The 18,876-nt window shown below is 39.3% G+C and overlaps 1 long non-coding RNA gene across 1 annotated transcript; it reads right to left on the bottom strand.

Moving 5' to 3' along the window:
* Positions 1-958: 958 nt before the first annotated feature.
* Positions 959-18,646, bottom strand: LOC148184323 (uncharacterized). The gene is made up of 3 exons (XR_015772485.1): positions 18,530-18,646; positions 4,303-4,422; positions 959-3,137 (listed from the first exon to the last, which is right to left on the bottom strand). It is a non-coding gene; the product is annotated as an uncharacterized LOC148184323 (long non-coding RNA).
* Positions 18,647-18,876: the final 230 nt, after the last annotated feature.

Raw genomic sequence — 18,876 nt, forward strand, 5'->3', positions numbered from 1 at the left:
ATAAAAGATGAGAAAATACTGCTGCTTGATTGGAAAGGACCTCCCAGTCCTTGCTGCCCTGAGGAACAAAGCATTCTCACAAGCATTGTCTTTGTCAATGTTTGAAAGGGAGGTCCCTCATGCAAGTTAAGTATAATTTTTTTTCTTAAAAGCCCAGAACAGCTTTTCAAAATGCCAGCTGTCCACTCTGAATGCACATACAGATTTTTGATAGACAAGGAACACAACGTGTCTTTTCACTTAACCTAGCAAATGTGTATAAACAGACTATGTGTCTAGAGTGGTTCAGTGTTATCACTCTCGTGAATGGTAAAAGCGACACAATGGCAACATTTCCCTTCTCAGCAGTGTGCCTTCCAGCCGTAGGTGTCTGTAAACACTCTTGAAAATCATCACTGTATTTTTAATGATACAATGAAATATATCAAGCTCCCAAAACATGAGATAAAGTCAATTTAGAATATCCCCAATTAGCCTTTTCCCCTCAACTTACAGAAGAAAAAAATCAATTCAATCCGGTAGTTAGTGGTTTTGCAAATTTCTCATAATTAGAGAAGGAAAAGAAAATGCCTGAAGAGCAAAAAATCTGAACACCAAACCTTTGATCCTGCATTTGATCCTGATAAAAGCTGTGCAATTAACAGTGGTTTTGATACAAAGGGAAGAGTCACAGGAAGAAAGGATGGAACACTGCACAAAGAAGTGATCGGGTAAGACTGAAGAAATGGTGTTTCAATCATTTACAGAGTCACACAAATCTTTCCTCAAGAGTAAACAAAGTGCATGAAAAAAAAAAAGAGAAATAAAGGCGAGCAGCATCAAACAAACACAAGAACACTTCTAAACAATTCCCTCCAGGTTATCTTGCCAGAGGCAAAATTTAACACCATCACATCTGGGAGGCTGTGCTCAAACAAGGAGCTTCCCAGTGTGTAGGAACCATTATAGGGATGTCAATATCACTTCAAGCTGTTTTTTGGCTTCATGTGAGAGGTTAGTTAGAGCCCAAGAGAGTATTTGATGGCTATTTGACAATGCACATCCCCACAGCCAAGAAGGTTTTTGGTCTGGCAGACCCAGCACAGCCCTAGATGCTGCCAGCGAAAGAGGCAGTTCAAGGTGTTTTCTGTATGGGTGGGTGTTTATGGACCATAAACACCCACCAGAAGAGAAACCCACAGGTAATGGCCCCTAGGTACCAATACATTTTTCTTATGCTGACAGAGGGATTGCAGAAATAAAATCAGAGTCTTGCAAGGATTAGAAAAAAACAAAACCAAGAAAGATGTTTGCCTAGCAAATGTACTTGGTCAAGTTACAGTCCTCTGACACCTTGAACCAATCAGCATTGCTTTAGCTGATTACTCACACTAAGCTCACTAGCAGATTCTTGTCATTTACACAGAGGATGCAGTAAATTCTTTGAGTGTGAATCATTGGTTGAGGATTACCTACCTGGGGAATTCCACCATGTTGTACTAGCTTTGGAGACCTGCTGCCCACAGCAAATCACAGCTCCACATTATTAGACATGATCAGGTGGCAGGGAGTGGCTTGAAATATATCCACAAACTTTCATGTGGATATACCTTTGCCAAAATGGCCTTGTTGAAAGTACTTCTTGTGAAAAAAAGATGTGTCTGAGGTGGCACAGAGTGAGAGGAGGAGAGCTGGCACCAGCTTTTCATGACTCATGTGGGTAATGGGTAGACAGACCTTTGTGCTGAGGCTGCTTTTGGCTGGCAGAGATCCTTCCCTTAGCTGACGGCATAACTCAGTCTGTCGCATTTCTGATGCCAAGATGCCAGCATCTTTCTTCCACAGCTTACCAGCAATGGCTTTGTGATCCCCTCTGCACTACTGTGAAACCCATGAATCCTGCAGTTTAAGATTTTTCTGTCAGTTTTCTTCTGCTACTGAAATGACGATTGGCTTTTCTGGCAGATGTAATGGGATCCATGGAGAGGGAGGGAAGAGACTCCAGTTTTCCAGAGGCAAGTTGGGGTGTCGAGAGATGAGAATCTGCAGATGAAACAGAGCTGTTCCAAACACATTTGGGTATCTATGTACAGTTTGGATAAAGGATTGAAGTGTGCCTCCTGTGGCACCATGATGGTGAAACCATAGTGGCTCAAGGTTACCAGGGCTTTTTTATGCATTTTTCACATTTAAAAACAGATGAAACAGATGACATTAGAAATTTCCCATGTATTTAATCATAATTCTGAACTTCCTGGCTTTAAAAATTCTTTTTTGAAGAGCTGGACCAATTTGAAGTAGGCTTTTTGCCACTGTGTTACTTCTTTGTGTTGTCTAGTGCATTACAGCTTAATGGAATTTACAGTATTAATCAATATTAATCATTGTACAGAATCTAAAATAACATTTGGGGGCCTTTGTGGTTTTTTTTATTTTATTTTTTTTTTAAATTGGTTTAGTCAATGTATTTTTGTTTGTTTGTTTTTTCCCAAAATCTGTTTAATTGAAATTTCGGTTTTAACTCTAAAGAAAATTAAAAGTGCATTTTCCAGTTGCAAGAGATTCAATGAACTTTTCTTGGTTTACCCATCAGGCCCACTGTATTGCTTCTTAAAAGAGGCAATATAGAAGCTGGGTAAAGCTTTTGAGGAAAGCTTCAACAAACCATGGAATGGTTCTCAGCTTTCTGAAAAGTGAATACTTTGAGTTGAGGAAGTGGCTGAATCAGACATAGATTTACCAGAGGAATGAGCATATCTTGGCTACAGCTGGAGAGGCTGTGCATGATAAAGCGTTCAAAAATCATGTGGATGTGGCACCTGGGGACATGGTTTAGTGATAACATGATGGTGATGGGTAAACAGTTGGACTTGATGACCTTAGAGGTCTTTTCCACCCTTAACAATTCCATTCTTTGATTCCATGTAGTAGCACTTTCCTGCATCAACTCTTTACTTGCTGTGGCACCTGTGAGTGGTGGCAGAGACTCTCTGGTGCCCTGAATCTGACCATAATCTCAGTTACCATCTCTGTTCCTAGGAACATGGACTGCACTGGCTGCTGTTGTGTTCTTGGCTATTGACCAGTCCAGTCTACAGTTTGGTGCATCTTTTGAACAGTTTAGGCTTTCTGTAGTTGGGTCTGACAAGCAGCATTGTCTGAAATGAAAAGGAAAACAATGTTTTAATTGCAAGCTGTGGTCATTGCTAGCAGGATCCTGTGCATTGTTCTGAGGCAAGTGATGCAGCCTGGGAATAACATATGCTGTCCTTTCTGTTCATCACCTGCAGAGTTTATTTTCTTAATTAGGCCTGAAGTTTCATAGCATGGAGATACATCAATGGCAACAAAACCAACAGTTAGGAACTGTTTGGTTTTACCTTTTCCCCCTGCTTGTGTTTATTTAGCTGATAGACAATGAATGACATAAAGCAACAAAACAGGGAGGGAGCAGTTAGCAGGAAAAGTTAAAAGCCTGCTGGCTACTTCCCCTGCATTTGGTACCAAAACCAGTGAGTGCAGGGTCTAGTTAGGTGTAAACTGAGATGCTATGTCATAGCAGAAGGATATATTTTATTTGTTGTTAATATATATAGACAAAAAGGTGCAAAGAAAGTCTCTTCACCTTTGGAGAAAATTGTATAGGAATGGGAAATCAGTGAAGAGGGTAGGGTGTGATCCCATTTCACATGTGAATTCTTGGCATGCTTTGGAAGGGAAATCTACAAAGATGAACTTTATTTATGGACTAATGGAGAAAAAAGAACCTTACCTATGGGCAGTCTGAAGAGGTTCTTAATTTGGGTGTTCTGAATCTTGCACAGGGGAAGTCAGTCTCTCCACTGGCAAAGGAGAAAGCCCAGCAGCACTAGTGCCCTTTGGGAAGACTTAGCCTGTATTTCGGAGCATATGCACACTCAACACAGTAGCTGGTGCCTCTGTCAAAACCTGTACAGTTTGCTGTGCCTTTCATCAGAATTTACATTTAAGGTATGTAAATAATGTTGTCAGAACAATGAACCAATTATAACGCTTCCTAGAAATACAGTGGAGAACATGATTCTGGCATAACCCTTTATTTTTAAGTTTGGAGAGTGAGATTTTATTTTCTTTTCTATTTTAAACTAGCTTCCAAACAGTAACTTGTGCCAGGAAAAACAGAGCCATTCTCTCAATGACAACAATGCTCATTGTGTTTTCTGTAACAGATGCCAGGTTTTTATCACCAGGCCAGACATTAACCTCCTTGGTATCATTCTGAAAGGAAGCATCCGTGCACCCCACTGACTCCTATTCCCTATGGGGCTTCACTATGCCTCCTACCTTTAAAGCTTCATGCGTATTTCCTTGTCCAATACATCAAGAAGATCTGCAGAGCTGACCTTATTTTTTTTCCTCTCCTTTTGAAAGGTAGAATTGGTGTTTTCTGGTTTCCCATCAAACCTGTGTAATAAAAAGTACAAGAACTATATATTTGGAATTTTTTTTCTGGGTTTTTTTTTTTTTTTTTTAGTTTCCCTTTCTAAGCGAAAGGAAATAATTTGGATAACCAAGCTTTAAAAAGTTTTCTTTTTGTTGGACAAATATCACCAGACCTTGTCCACAAAGCACAATGTTTTTTCCACAGAAATATCTATTCAAGCGATATCTCTTCCAGTTAATGGATTTCAACATGTGGAAATCTGAGACCAGCAATTATGTATTTATGGTGTGGGAAGACTCACTGGAAGCGCTCCTGACTTCCCTTCAGTGTTTCAAATCCTGCAGTCACACAGTCTCACAGAGATGCGCAAGGAAAGTATCTGCTGCTAATTCCCTAAGCACCAGAGTGAAGGAGAGAGGCTGATCCTCCAGCTGCCAATGGTTTCCAAGTGACATGGATATCCTCCACTGACTGCAAATTTCACTGTCTACTTTGCAGTAGTGCTTATACCAATTCTGAAAATATTGCAATGAGCAGCTCATGCAGCTGCTACTGCTTCTCTGAATGGGATTATGTGGTGTTTTTTAGCCCAGCTGGAAGTGAAAAGCCATGCAGCCTTCTGACATGCAAAACCGCCAGTCAACACTGCTAATTCAAGAGAAACTTGTGTAAGACTGTGGTCAGGTGTAGTTACAAAGAGCAAACTGCTGTCGTTAGTTACTGTTGTTACTGTGTCCTCATATAGTGCTTTCATTTCAGTTGCAAAAAGATAGATCAGACCTATCTGGGTTATTGGTGGTAAAAGATCTAACAGCATGGTTTCTGAATAGAATTATTTAATTATACAGCTTTATTATTTTGAGGAATAAAGAGGTAAAAATTGATGCCATGGAGGCATACTAAATGTTTTATATTATGGAGATAGTAGAGGACAACCAGAATCTTCATCCTGCGCTACTTGTGCAAAAACCAGAAATACATGGAAAAGAAAAATGGTTGAAACTGAAACATGCTCATTTAGATTCACAGGAACAAAACCAAATGCAACATGTTAGCCCTGGGAACTAACAACCACAGGGTATTACTGAGAAGAAGTAATCAGTAGGATTCCAAAAAGAAGACTCAGGAATTAAAATATCATTTGTAGTCGCACTGGGTAGGATAACAATTATCTGTCCTCATACTTCAATATATGCGAGCTGATTATCAACGGGAAATATTTTAAACTTTCCCTCAAGCAGTACTATTGCACAAGTGTCAAGTACACTATAGGGAATTTAATGTTTTCCTCTGGAACATCTGCCATAGAGCATTGCCTGAGAAAGGATATGGAACTAGGAAGATCACCAGACTATTACAATGGTAATAAGTCCCAAAATAATTCTAGCATGATTGTGTGTACTACTGCTTTGCAAACACTTGGAATGAGATGGACCAGATATGGATATGAATGTTCACTGTGGTGTGGATGTTTAAAAGAGCTCAAGAGGTTCCTTTGGAGGAATATATTTGATTTCATTTTTATTTTCCTTTTTAAAAAAATTAATTAAAGGTATTTTGAGCTTTTTTCAGGCATACAAAGGGACATTAATAGGCCTGGTTAATATAAAAGTTCAGATATGCTATCTTAGCTGTCCTTATCTTAAGGAGAAGAAGGAAAGATTTAAAAAATGAATAATTAAATGAGCATTAAAATAATATTGCTGCTGATTTTCCATAATTCTAGTGATATTGTTACTATTGCTCATAATAGTTCTACTTAGACAGATTGATAGTAGCTTTTATCATCTTTCTAAGTGTCCTATCAAATTCTGGTGTGTGCAGCAGAGCTGATAAGAGATGACAAATGCCACCCCTGGGATCTCCATATATTATGTTTATGCATGGCTGTTCACTGACAGCCAGTCACAGAGAGCAGAGTTTTATTGTTCTGGTGGGGCAGCTGCTATTCTTCTTCCTCCAGCAGAGTAGAGAAGGATGCACCTGCCATAGTGTGAGAGATTGAAATTTAATTTCTTGCAATTTTAAAACTGCATTGGTGTGCAAAGAGGCCATCATCAGGGGATCCAGAGGCCAATGAAAGGGAAAAAGGAGGGAACAGATGCCTCCTGGTGAGAGGGATGTACTTCAACTGCTACTTCCTGGCTTGGCAACGGTGATGAGCAAGAAAGATCTGCCACACCTTTTCTTCCCACCCTAAATCTCTTCTGATATTCAGCCTTGTTTACTCTCACTCCTCTACCTAAGGAACAGAAAGAAATTATGATTTTTACGCTTTTTGCTCCTGTCCGTACTATGGTCCCAGGTTGCCTTCTGTTACCCAGATCTTTTGCTTGAATGGGACTTTGAGAAGAGCTGGGACCACAGATCTTTTGTCAACATCTATCAATATCTGTCTTTTCACTTCTTCATTCTTCCAGCCTGTCTTGTTCATTTTCTTTTCTTGCCTTTCTCTTTTAGAGTATTATTTTTGCACAGATGCAATAAAGAAATCATCAAAATATGACTCACATATCCTCAAGGCTCAGCAGCCATGAGACAAACAAAAAGAACCCGAAGCATATTTGTTAGAAAACAAAACAAAAACCCCAAACCAAACCCAAATTCATGTAATGACCAATGACTGGTCGATGAATGTCAATTCATGCAGTGACATCTTTGGTTCCACTTTCCTACTATGCTTGTGCTGACTTTATGGATAATCATATATTTAAACAGATTCATAAATGAACTGCAAAGACGTTTCAGGAAAATTAATAAAGTAACAATTTAAAACCAAGCTTGTAGTGGGTGTAAGACGTTTAGCAGAAAGGTAGTATGTGCACTACACTGAAGAACTTTACTCATTTAATTGGTTAAAAAAGAAGAAGCTGGACTGTCTCTATATTTAAAATAAAGAAATGGTCAGGTAAGATAATGTGGTTGGCTTCTTGTGAATGTTATGAGCTAAAATTATGTTGCACACTGGTGCAAGTCTGAGTCCTTGCTTGCTTATATGTAAGCAAGGCTGATTTCCATTTTTCTTTTTTCTTTTTACTTTATTACAAAGTAGATGATTACTTCTATCTATAATCTGGACTGTGATTATTTGTCAGTAACATTTTTAAGCTGTCAACAGCTGTACATGATTGTGATGGGTATGCCAGACAAATTGCACTACCTAGTAACTGTTTTCATGTACAGGTTGTTTTTCAAGTCAGGTTGTTTTTGCTTAACCCCAACTGGCAATGAGCACCACACAGCCTCTCACTCTTCCCTCAGTGGGATGGGGTAGAAAATCAGAAAAGTAAGTGAGAAAACTCATGAGTTGAGATAAAGATGGTTTAATAGGTTTAATAACCCACACATGCAAGACAAGCAAAATAAGAAATTCATTCACCTCCTCCCAGAGGCAGGCAGGTGTTCAGCCACCTGCAGGAAGGCAGGGCTTCATCACATGTCTTGAACAGTGACATGTTGCCCAGATAAATGTATGGAAAAGGGGAGGACTGACAAGACATTTTAAGCACTGAATATGTTTTAGAGAGGGGCTGAAGGGTAGCATTTGAAGGTGAATATTTTCCCTCCAAGGAGAACTTCCTAACTGTTGGGATGGAGAAGCCCAAGGGACTGAAAAATTCTAAAAATATGTGATGGGATGTCTCTCTTCCCAGAAAACTGGGCAACTCATTAAGTGACAAGTTATCTAGAGTATGTGAATACTGAGTTGCTGCTCAATAAGTTTCAGGGCAGATTTTCCTTTGCCGTTTCAGCTGTATCATTTCATTACTGTGATGCTTGAGATATAAGTGCTTGGCTCTCACCAAGTTGATAGTGGCAGCCTAAATTAGACATCTGGCTATTTTATATTGATATCAGGGATCTGTGCAGGGAGAAAGGCACCTCCAAGGGCTGATTCAGTGCCTTGAGGCAAGTACTCTTTACCTACTGCTCTGGGAAACTTCATCTTGCAAACCAAGCTGCCTCTCAGCCCGTTGGAAACTCGGTGTGCAATGGTGTGACCGAATGAGTGAGTGACTGACAAGCCCACAGCTTTTGCATCAGTTTATTCAGGGAAAAGCTGTAGTAGCATGTGTGAGGAGTGGAGGCCTTGCAGGCTGGCCTTCATGACAAGACTGCCAGTTTCTGGAGCTGTTTTTTTCTAATAGAGCCTACTTAGTCATATATCTTACATATATTTTATCTCCCTCATCATCCCTTAAACAGAGCATCCCCACAGGAATTGTGCTGCTGCTGTAGGCAAACCTGGTTCCCCCAGCACTCAAAGGTGTCATCTTTGTTCACACTTTCCCCACCTCCACCCATTGGGCAATCCTCCAAATGAACAGATAAAAACATTCAGAATATGAATGATAAATCATGCTGGAAACCGGCAAGGTTCCTAATATTCTGTTGAGAGTTGTGGAACTGAGGCTCATCAACAGGTGATCAGTGACAAAAAACAGGTCAATTCTTTTTGAGATGCAGGTTATCTAGTCAGGTAAGATGAAGAATTAAAATTACTCTATTTCCCCCCTTCTTTCTCAGCATTATGAACAGCCTCAGGCTTTTCTTTCTGCCTAGAGCCACCCCAGGGTGCAACACTCTGGGATGTCACAAATACCTGCATCTCTTGAAAATCTTTGTAATTTCAGAGTCTTCTGGGGTAATGTCATTGTAAATAGATGATCTCATTCTGAAAAAAAGGACATCAGAGTTTTTCTGAGAATGTGGAATTTACATATATATTGTCTTAAAATGAATGAAAATTGCCCATGGTTGTGGGAAGGATGTTCAGCTGATCTTCTGCTTACAAATTTGATTTTCAGTTGTGTTTTGCAACTCCGCCTTTTCTTTTATTTATTTCCTATGAATATGGAGCAGTACCTTGAAATTAAGTGAGATATTTCTAATGTCTCCAAGATCGGCATGTATGCATTTAAACTTTTTTTTCATGAATCAAAGCTAACTGCTGGAAGAACTCTGCTATCTCTTTCTACAGTGGTAGGTTTTCTCTCATAATGGAGTTGTTCCCTTTGGCTTACATTAGATAAATGCATATAAACATCAGTCAAAAGAAGTTCATACAAGAAATACAAGACACACAAACACGTAGACTTTTTCATTTGCCTTTATCAGAAAAGAAGGTTTTAATACTAGAGAAAAAGCACTTTGGAATGTTACCTAAGCCAGATAAAATATTTTATCTGAACTCTGCTATGGAGAAATACCTTAGGAAAAAAAAGGTGGCAGCTGAATGGTAAAATGTATAGTAATAGGTTTGTTGGATTTGGATGGCATATATAAACCACGCCTTGACTAAAAACAGCATCCTGGTTTGGGGGGAGATATGATTGGAAAAGTTTGTTTGAAAAAGGATACAATTCACCACTTTGTGAAAACAAAGAAACTTTCCAGTTTTTCATAGGACTATTTCCAGCCCCTGAGTGCTGAGCAGCCAAGAGCTGTCAGAGGGCACGCTGGCTGAAGTGGAGATGTACAGCTGGGGGAGTGGGCTGCTGTCACTGACCTCTACATTGGCTTCTCTGCTTCAAAGAGGCCCAAGTTAGCCCTGCTGTTTGCAAGCAGAAAAATGCTACACACAAAGGAACTTTCAAGTCAGCATGGGAGAAAGGTACAGAGCAGCTTCAAGTCACTTCTGGGCCATTCTCTGGTGCACTCACAGGTGGCATGTGCTGTATGGTGCTCTGCTGTGCTGGCAGCACTGGCTTCCAGAAGCCAGTCACTTTATGGAAGCTCATCAGCCTCCATGACTTCTAGAGCAGGGAAATGCTACAACATCCAGAAAGATACAGATACTGCTTTTTAAGAAATGTGGTAATGTTAAATGAATAAACAGAAAAAGAACGGGTTTTCCATTGAATAGAATTTGTCTTTGAAGGAAATGTTTTTCTGACAAAATAAATGTGTTGAACAAAATGAGCAAAAGTAACAGGAACATGGAATCCTCAAAATCAATATTATTTTACTATGAGTATTCATAGTTTGAAATCAAAACAGTTTCTATTAAAATCCAACTACTTTCTGAGAACACTTTCAGAATTTCTTGACAACATGCAGTGTCCTTAAAATGATATAAAAAAAAAAAAAAGGTGATTTTAGTTCAGTAGAAATGTTTGTTAAGTGAAAACATGTTCTGCTGATCAGATGCTGATCTGCATCTGTAGCTGCCATAAAGCCCCTCTCATTTCTGTGAGCTCTCTGCATTAATGCAGCCTTTTTGGAAATCCTGAGGAAGCAATATGTATTCCTTCAGAGAAACACTAATTTTTTCAAAGACTTATTCTTAGAAGAGAGGAACTTGAGTGTTTAGACTTGTAGCCTGTACTTACAAACTCAAATACATTTCACTAACTAGCAAACAAGTTATATTTCTGCAGCTTTAGCTTTACTTGTCTTACATCTAAACCCCAAATCACTTCTATGTTTTTGTGTGATATAAAAGTAATTTTACAGGATGTCTGTGTTTTAATTTTCTGTTGACTACAAGTAAATAACCAGCTAATTCTGAAAAGATAGGACTTCAAATCATGAGTATTTACAACAGGAAATCTTATAGTAACTCAATTTTAAAGTACAATTAATTTATAAAATTGAAAAACATAAAAAATAAGAACTTTTTAAGAAAACTGGAATAGAGGACATTTTTTATTTTTATCATGGAATTTCAGAAATACAATAGACCTGAAGAAACTTTGATCTTCAAAAATCTAATAATTATTTATCGTTTATCTCCCATCTTCAGGTCTGCTGATACAGACAATGCTACAGTGTTTTGTCTGGAGAAGAGTGGAGTCACTAAGTGCAGGATCAAGAGGTGTAAGTGCTAAGTGCTAAGTGCTGTAAGAGGGTGAGGTAATGCCAGGTATTATTTTTGAGCCCACATATTCCAATCACCCATTGCCATCTCTGATGAATCATCCTTCACTAACTTTTTCTTTGCATTAAACAATAACAAATGTCTTAAAATGTACCTTGTACTTCAAGTTGAGTACTACTTCAACACTGTTGTTTCTATGGAGACAGGATGATTAGCTCATTGCGTTTACTTACTGCCGTGACTTTGTTTTCTCCACTTTTGAAACACCCCAAATATTTGATAGTTTCCCAGATAAAAAAAATTTCCATTCTAAAAAATTGGTTTTACAGAATTTCCTGCAATTTCTGTTTGAGTTAAAACATCCCTTGTGAAAAAGGCATCCAAGTTAAATTAGATTGTAAGTGATAGCGAATGTGCCAAAATATTAGGGAAACAGTTGCAATGTTTGACTGTGGTCACTAGCATCATATTTATTTTCATTTCCCAGCTAAGACTAGTTCAAAATTTGCCTTTAACAGTTTTCTGGACCCACACCTGCTCTCCTCATATTGCATAATATAGCAAATAATGTCCCTGGGGACATTTTCAGCCAGTTATCTAACTCCCCTAGGGCAAATTTCATCTGAGTTTGTTGATCTAAAGCAATTCAGCTTGTTTAAATACTCCTCTCTACTCTTCTTTCCCTGTTCTAACCTGAGATCTCATTCCTGTGTTACTGAGGTTAAAGATGATGTCTGCATGATTGTCATTTACCTTCTTATTGATGAAGGGATTAAACTTTTCAGTTTTCTTAACTTATCTGTCACCTTTTAGTCTTCTTACTCCTGATCTCGTTACTGAATGACTATGACTCACATCTCTCTGTTCATCCTTTACAGCCCTTGCTTCTCTTGTCACCACATGCCTGTGCTGCTCTTTCATATTCATCCTTGTTACTCTGGTTAGTTTCCACTTTCTTATTGTGACACTCATAGGTCTGAGATTATTGAAAAAACTGTGATTTCAACCAGCAGGTCTCATCTAGGCTTGTCATTCTCTCTCCATACTGAGACAGCTCATGCCCAAGTCCCTCCTGTTCAGGAAAGTGATGCTTCTTCTGATGTATTGTTGTTGTTTGGTTGTGGTTCGTTGTTGTTGTTGTTTCTTGTCTCTTTGGTGGTTTTATCTTCCAGTCTCTGCATGTATGAAGACTGTGTCTTGAATTTCATTGGCATTTTTCTAATCCCTTCCCTTATTTTCTAAAGATCATGAACCTAACAATTTCACAGTGATTTTCACCTAATTTGTCAACATTTTATTCTCATCTATGCCATCCTTCCTTTCCTTGAATTCCTCCTTCTTGCTGCTTCCAGCACATCCAGAATTACCACTTTTCCATATCATGCTGATTTATTTTTCCAATGACAGAGTGGGTGACTAAAATCCCCCAAGCAGTCTCTGTATTTTAGATGGGCTGCTTACATAAAGCTTCATCCTCTTGATAGGTATTTGTGGTGATCTGCCTCCTCCTTCACTGTAGTCCCCATATTTGTTCCCCTTTCCATTGCTAATCTTTTTTCATTAGGATAATGTGGTGATTTTAAATCACCCTTCCCTACTTCCTCCTCATTGTCTTTAATTGATGTTTGTTCTAGTAAATTTTTAAAATATTAATATACCCCAGTAAGTCTTTATTATATCAGGAAAAAAATGCATTTTTATCATGTTGCGAGAGTATAACTTTTCTTTTTTCTTGCAGTGCCTATACGCATACAAAGTTTACAGCCAATTGAGGCACTACACTTTATTTGTTCCTCTTCTGATGCTGTTATCCTAAATGACCAGTGGGTTCTTAGAAGTGTTGCTCAGTTTATCCTAAAGCAATCCCAGTAAGGTGACCAAAGCCTATGTACAATGATACATTCCCTACTTTTCCAGGTTGGACTGCATTGCTACCACTACAAGGTAGAATATCATATTGGGGAAATCAAGGTCTTTATTGAGATACCAATTTTTCACCATACACTAAATTTTGGAGCACATTTTTATTTTTCTGATCCTTTATCTGTGACTGAAAGGATTATGAGGGCAGATCATAAAGGTAATTTCTCTTAACAGGATCTCTTTTGGCTCCTTTCATTATCTCCATGTGGCTAAAGTGCATGGGATAGTTAACAGATGAGATCATTTTTACAGGTCACAGAATAAGTTCCTCAAATGTTTTTCTTTCAGTTGTGAAAGAGTAAGAAAAATAATGTGATGGGCAGCACTTTTAGATGAAATATGGTTCTCAATTCTGTTTACAGTTCATGGTGTCACACATCAAACCATTCTAGCATTATCGTTGGTATCAGTTCATAAGAAATAGTGGCTTAGCATGCTAAAAATTATGAAATGTGTTTAAAAAAACTATTAGAAACAGGTGTGAGATCAAAGCCAAATTTGTACTTTGTCACTTGCTCTCTCATTTTTGTCTTCCCTGCTTTTTCACAGGATCTTTTTGTCATAGCCACTCTCATAGCTCACAATTGTGATCTGTTTAGACCAAAAACTTTTCGTTCTTATTTGTTCAATATTTAAGGAGAAAACAAACAAAAGAAAAGAAACAAGCTCTGGTCCCAACTGGAGCCATTTGCAACTACTGTAATGTAAATAATATGTAGCCCAGACATACAATGAACTGAGGGACTGCCAGTACTTTCTGGGCCCACACACTTGGAAGGGGGTGGAGGGGGCAGGAAATGATTAGCAGAGGGGAAAGGCAGAGCTCCACCAGGCAAAGCTGAGGAGGCTCTGCAGTTTCAAGAGCTGCCAGCCCTGCTCAGAGCTGTCTTTGTGCACGTTAAGATGTGGAAGCTGCTTGAGGTCAGCCAACAGGGTTGTTTCCACACTCACTAAAATTCTGTCTTATTGGCTTGAAAGCCCTCACAGGTTAACAATAAATAACAAGGATGTAGTGAAGAAAGCAGGTAAAGACTTGTTTTGAATTTAGATGTTGCCAATAGCACTAGCTGTGTTAGTACCAAAGAAAAAAAAAATCATCATAAGTGTCTAAAGCACCTCAGTAACTCAAAGAATGAAAAATAATTTTTTTTGGGCTCTCTGCTTGTTTTCATTCACATCTACGAGCTTGCACACATACACTAAACCCAGTCGTGCTCTTCGTAAATTTAAAGTAAAAATCATTTTATTGAGTCATCAGCTGGAAGAGGTATGAGATCTATCAGTCAGTAGGAGCACAACAGATTTTCCACAGGATTCTTTGAAAGTCTTCTTCATCTGGGCTGAGCCCTCACATCTGGCATAAACTTACTTCTGCTGACTCCAAGACCCACATCCAGGACATGAATATTCATCATGTTACTCATGCTGCGTTCCTTTCCCTCTGATGTGTTTAACTCCCAGCACCAGGGAGACACTCAAGAACAGCTGTGGAGATTTTGCCAGGTTTTACTATTCAGGCTAAGCAGGAAATAATTTTCACATGCCATGAAACTTTCCAGTACAAGGGGGTTCTTTACTTTCTTTTTTATTTTATGTTTTTTCTATCATGCTTTAGTAAAAAATCTTGACTAAATGCAGGTTTTCAGTGAAAAAAACAAAAAATTCCCCTTACCCACCTTAAACTAAATCAAACCAAGAAAATAATCCTCAAATCAAGAAGAAAGGCACATTTTCCATGATTCAGGCTGCAGATAAAAACTGGGATGCCCTGACACCAAGTTGTCTTTTATTTCAGTAAAAATTATTTCAGTCTGTCTCGTCCCTTCATTCCCCACTTGAAATTTCAGCTTGAATCTAAGAGTTTGTTTTCCTGGTAAAGCTTCACTGAATTGGCTCCTGAATTTTCAGATTCTAAAAAGTATAAAATTTTTTACATAAAGAAACAAATTCCTATTTAGCTTTACCTCTAGTATTGTTTGAGGTCCTTTAAGAACATGTAAGAAAATTTGTGCAAGAGCTACACATCTTGCAATTCAATGATTCATATGACTTCTACAGGCTCTTTGTAAGATCATAGAATCAAGGCTTGGGTTGGAAAGAACGTTAAAGATCCATCACCCCTGACATGGGCAGCGACACCTGCCATTAGACCAGGTTGCTCAAAATCCCATCCAGCCTGATCTCAAACACTCGCTCCCAGGAATGGAGCATCCACAGCTTCTCTGGCCAACCTGTTCCAGTGCCTCATTACTCTCACGTGGAGAATTTCTTCCGAATTTAAACCTGCTGTCTTTCAACTTGAAGCTATTCCCTCTGTAGTCCTGTCACTACATGTTCTTTAATAAAAACTCCTTCTCCATCTTCTAGGCTCTCTTCAGGTACTGGAGTGCCACAATTTTGTCACCCCAAAGCCTCCTCTTTTCCAGGCTGAACAATCTCAGTTCTCTTAGTCTTTCCTCACAGAAGAGCCCCAGCAGGTCCATGTCCTTCCTGTGCTGGGACCCCAGAGCTGATGCAGCCCTGCAGGTGGGGTCTGAGCAGAGCAGAGGGGCAGAATCCCCTCCCTGGCCCTGCTGCCCACGCTGCTTTGGATGCAGCCCAGGACACGTTTGGTGTTCTGGGCTGTGAGTGCCCATGGCTGGCTCGTGTCCAGCCTCTCACCCACCTGCACCCCAAGTCCTTCTCCCAGGGCTGCTCTCCATCTGTTCATCCCCCAGTCTGGATTGGTACCAGGGACTGCCCTGACCCAGGTGCAGCACCTTGCACTTGGTCTTGTGTAACCCCATGAGATTCCCACAGACCCATTTCTCCAGCTTTTCCAGGTCCCTCTGGATGGCATCCCATCCATCCTTCAGGTGTGTCAACCACACCACTCAGCTTGGTGTCATCAGCAAATCTGCTGATGAAAAAGGGTGCTGTTCTATTCCCACAGCTGGGGCTTACAACAAGAGGGAGAAAGATGAGAACAGTTGCCTCCTTCTGGGCAATTGAAGGACCTGTGGGATCCCCATTAAACACCCTTTGTGGCTGGAAGCAGGACATGGGGTACTGTGCAAGCTCTGCTTGCTGCATGAGCACCACCTGTGAGCTCTAACATAACCAGAAGACCTGGCCATCAGCCTTAATAAAGACAGGAAAGGGAGCCCTGTGAGATGACAGCAGCTCAACATTTTATAGCTTCTGATAACCCCAAATGAATAAATAATGACAGTTTTGAAATAGGCAATGAATAGTTAATATTATGGCTAGGCTCAAAGATAGGAAGAAAATGAAGATGTTTCTATAAGATTAAAGGCCAATTTTATCTATGAAATACAGAAGATCACCTCTAAAATGTTCCTGTCTAAAGTAGAAGCTATCAATACTGGATAAGACAAAAGTGATATGCTGACGAATCTATAAAATACAACATAATGCATGTAACTTCACAAAAAAAGCAGGAATCTCTACTAGCTTAGTTGTTGGCAGGTCGATGTTTACTACTAAAAGGGGCAAGTTTACTGTTAAAAGAGGTGGCTTCTACAAAAGAATGTCTATTCAGAGGAATGGGTCTATTTAGGCCTAAAAGACATTTCCCATTAATGCAACACATAAACTCTTACTTAGGTGTTTGACTTCGTCAAATATTTTGTATAACACTGACATATTTAACATTAAGATATTTGTGTATAACCTGAGCTTTAAAGCACATTTTAATATCTCATTAAAATTCCACTTGAAGAACATATGGCATAAAAAAATTCATTTGTTATCTTGATTGATGGCATTTCAGTGAGCACTGTTTGAGTTTAGAATCAAAATATAATCTTAGACCTAATGAAGCAGACTGTGCAGGCTGAACTTTTTGTAGCTTCCCACAAACTCCCTTAGTATTTTTTGGCAGTGATTTTGTGAAACACATCACAGGGGACAGATCAAACATACTTTTAAAATATGTAGTCTGGTAACAATTGTGATTATATGTGTGAGAGATAAAACAGACATTCAATGGATGATAACATTAAATAATGGAATTATTAATAAATGGAATAATCTGGGAGAAATGGAAATGTGCTATACAGGGGGAGTTGTTTCCATTCTGTCTGGGACTGAGGGAAGGTGAACCCAATCTTAACAAGTGATGCAGTTTGAAAAACAAGTTATGCGAACAGTGTGTGAAGCATGAATGTCAGCAATGTACCATTAGGTGGTGGCTGAAGGAAAACAAAGAGGCTTTAAATCTGTTGGCTCATATACACTTGAGAAAAGCAAAAGAAATCTTATAATCAACAACAGCTGAGCTTCCTGAACTCTTTTGTGAGTCCTGCATCCTGTGTGTATCTTTGTGACAGAAGCCTCCTGAGCATTTCAACAACTCGGCTTGCCAGTTGCCAAGATTTCCATTATGGATGATGTCCAGACAGCACCAGACCCTGTCTTGTTCGGACACCTGTCTCAGAATCCCCCTACAGAGGTGCCTTTTTTTTGCTCTTGATTATAGGGACAAACCTAAACATTCAGTGCAAACCAAACAATTAGATTTCAAATGACTGCAACTAGCAGAAAAAAGTGTTGTGTCTATCTTACAGATACACAGAGCAGGAGTAGGAATGAGCATAGGAGAGTTCAGCCTGCCACATTTAGTTCTTCTATGCTGCTGCTTTGGGAGTTTCTCCTCAGGACTGTGCAAATACGCACAGCATATATGTATCTTAGAAATTGTTACTCCACCTCTGAAATGCTTCATTTTGAACTGCATTTTTTTTGAACTCTCTTTCTCCTTTTTTGATTTTCATTAACTTAATAGACCTGAAATAGCTCAAGAGAGAATGGAAAAGTGTCAAACCATCCCTCCCTCCTCCCACTTGCAAGCAGTGCTTTATTTTAGTGATAAGTTGGGGTGCAAATGCCCAGGCCAGATTTAGCTGTACATCAATCTTTCATACTGAACCTGGGCCTCCTCCTTGGGTCTTCCAGCATAACTTGGCCCCTTACTTCACAGAATATGGGATAATCTTGTAGTTTGCTTTCAGATTCAGTTTGAGGATTATGGAATTTTGCCCTGTCCCCAGAGGGGAGTAATGAGGTACTCTTTTGTATTGGCAGATACATTTTCCCTAGGAAAATTAAGAAATGCAGAGGCTGGCTCAGTGAAGCCATTATGGGACTGAGCTCTTTGTACCTCAAAGCCTTCCATGTTGGGGGTGAAGGGGCATAACATGACCATGAGTCCCTTCTTACTCATTTCAGCCTTGCCACGCTCCTAGAAGAGGCATTACCTTCCGTATAAGCCACCATCAACCTTAAAACCAAGTTCTCTTTAGTATATACATATCATAATTCAGGTGCAAAGATGTCTCATATCTACATTATACCCACGATATCCCCACAGAGACCAGGTGTACCTTCTGAATGATGATGATGATGATGATGATGATGATGATGATGATGATGATGGTGATGGTGATGATTGCACGGGCAGCAGTTGCTGGGAGAGTTGTTATTGCAAAGCAGAGAAGTTCACAATAACAAACCCCACCCTCTCTGCCAGCACACATTGAGTACATAGTACACCACAGGCTAAATTTATGCTTTCCTCAAGTTCCTTTTCAGCTGCTTTTTATTGTTTTTGTTTTGTTTTGTTTTTTCCCTTCCCCCAGATTAAAGCTGTTATATGTCTTATTTACGGTTTTGATCTGTTTTCACCAAAACTTCTACAGGGCCATGGGATTTGAAATGTCATTAAGATGGG

This window comes from Pseudopodoces humilis, chromosome 5, assembly GCF_049639895.1.
Source record: "Pseudopodoces humilis isolate 2021_Gansu_Grassland_sample_001 chromosome 5, ASM4963989v1, whole genome shotgun sequence".
NCBI classification, from domain to species: Eukaryota; Metazoa; Chordata; class Aves; order Passeriformes; family Paridae; genus Pseudopodoces; species Pseudopodoces humilis.